General features: G+C 36.2%; 1 long non-coding RNA gene and 1 other non-coding gene across 2 annotated transcripts; one reads left to right on the top strand and one right to left on the bottom strand.

The window, feature by feature from the left end:
* The first annotated feature begins 822 nt into the window (after nt 1-822).
* Nucleotides 823-895, top strand: TRNAA-CGC. The gene has a single exon. It is a non-coding gene; the product is annotated as a tRNA-Ala (tRNA).
* Nucleotides 896-933: 38 nt separating this feature from the next.
* LOC110113478 lies at nt 934-1,851 on the bottom strand. The gene is made up of 2 exons (XR_002305149.2): nt 1,800-1,851; nt 934-1,204 (listed from the first exon to the last, which is right to left on the bottom strand). It is a non-coding gene; the product is annotated as an uncharacterized LOC110113478 (long non-coding RNA).
* Between the last annotated feature and the right edge of the window lie 208 nt (nt 1,852-2,059).

The raw sequence follows: 2,059 nt of genomic DNA, 5'->3' as shown, positions 1-2,059 counted from the left end.
TCTGAAAACAGAAATAGGATTCGGAGTCCTTACCACTAGATCTTCAATTCTTTCAACAGTGGCGGCGAACGAAAAGCGCTCCGCGGCCTCCGAAATCCAAGATTTCTTCTCTTTTCCTTTCTCTTTCTCTCTCTTCAAAATCAGATATTTTTTAATAACTGATTTTCTCTCTCCTCGAATCGAGCTGATTTCCTTATAACATTAGTCTGATCGGCCCGGCAGATCGCCACATCGTCCTGACCGATCAGAACAAAATCAAATCGGCCCGGACGATTCTTCAGGCCGATAATTTCGATTTTGCTCTCGGGATTTTTGTCTCATCTGATCATCCCCGGCCGATCCAAAATCGGCCTGGACGATCCAGTCCAGAAATCATTCCAGAGAACACTCCAAAAATCAGCCGTTTTCAATGCACTGATCGGCCTGGACGATCTCAATATCGTCCCGGCCGATCCTGGGAGGAAAATCCAATTCATAGAGGAACAGTAAGGGAACGAGATCTCACATACACCCGGTGCCAGATCTAATATTATACCCCCTCACCCAATTTATTATTAATCATTATCTTATAACCCTCAATTGCTCCAAGATTCAATACTTCAAAGTAACAACTGGCTTACATTTATCAATTATGAAAAAAAAAATCAATATATCACACAAATTTTAATTATGATGTGTCCCAAAACTTTTGATCTGATCTTATATTGCGTTTATCTCAATATATGTAAAAAAAATTAAAATTAAAATGCATCCTAACTAACTTTGATTTTATTAATTAATAGATATATATATATATGATTGTCATCGCACTCTTGACATTATGGGGGTGTAGCTCATATGGTAGAGCGCTCGCTTCGCATGCGAGAGGCACGGGGTTCGATTCCCCGCACCTCCATTTTTTTTTTTTTGTCAAATTTACGAAAAAACTTCACAACTCAGCATAAAACCATTATTACTATATCATTTTTACCATTTCTCCAACATAATACTTTCTCAGTCAATAATTTTAATTTTATCACATCAACGTTATCTTCAAAGACAAATCTGCCTCTTCAAAGAAAACTAGTTTTTGCCTATCAAATGGAGAACTTTGAATAATTTCTCAGCAGGAGAATGAAACAGTTCAGTATGTGGGAACAGAGGGATCGGCCTTGAGAGAGTAAGCATGAATTCCTCCTGACACGTTAAACACACGCTTGAATCCCTGCAAAATGCCACAACAAATGATTAAAAGAAGAAAAAAATTAAATTCTTAAGTAGTCATGAGACAATTTTTTTTCTGCAGCTACTAACAGAGCCTATTTTGTTATTTTGCTTTTGATGGATGATTGATCATGGATCTTGTGTTGTCTTTTTTACTTTCATAGTTCAGGAATGTTATGGTTGCTAAAAAAATAAACAGAAGGTAGCCATAGAGATTGAAGAACAAAAAATAATACAGATCTCCGCATCTCAGAGCAAAATGCAGGCAAAAACATCCTGAAGTTCATGGGGAGGAACAGTGGCCTATAATATCATTAAGGCTTCGTTTGGGACGGCTTTCTTGTTGCTTCTTAAAGCAGCTTTCTAGTACAAAAATTTTAATTATTAAACTAGAAAGCTGCTTTAAGAAGCAACAAGAAAGCCGCTCCAAACGAAGCCTAAGTCTTCATTTGGGATGGCTTTTTTACTGCTTCTTAAAATAATTTTTTAGTACATAAAATTTAATTTTTTACTGTAAAGCTGCTTTAAGAAGCAATAAAAAAACTACCTCAAATGAAGCCTAAATATAATAATTATTTCACTAAAATACAGCTTACCTGTGTCTGCAACCATTTTGCAACCTGCGACGATCTCACGCCATGGTGACACTGGCAAAGCAAGAAAGAGTGAAGCAACTTAAGAGAAGTATGACAAGTGTTCTTATAAGTAGGTGAAACCTATTCAAATATTAAGAGCGAAAGGGATGGAAATAAAAAGAATATTCATGAATAAAAAACATGCAAAGAATGCTTTACATATTCACAAAACCAATGGGTGTTGCCATAATTGCATGTTTCACTATGAATTGATTAGAGAG

Source organism: Dendrobium catenatum, unplaced genomic scaffold, assembly GCF_001605985.2.
Source record: "Dendrobium catenatum unplaced genomic scaffold, ASM160598v2 original_scaffold_182656, whole genome shotgun sequence".
NCBI lineage: Eukaryota > Viridiplantae > Streptophyta > Magnoliopsida > Asparagales > Orchidaceae > Dendrobium > Dendrobium catenatum.
This window is presented reverse-complemented; position numbering and strand designations above follow the sequence as displayed.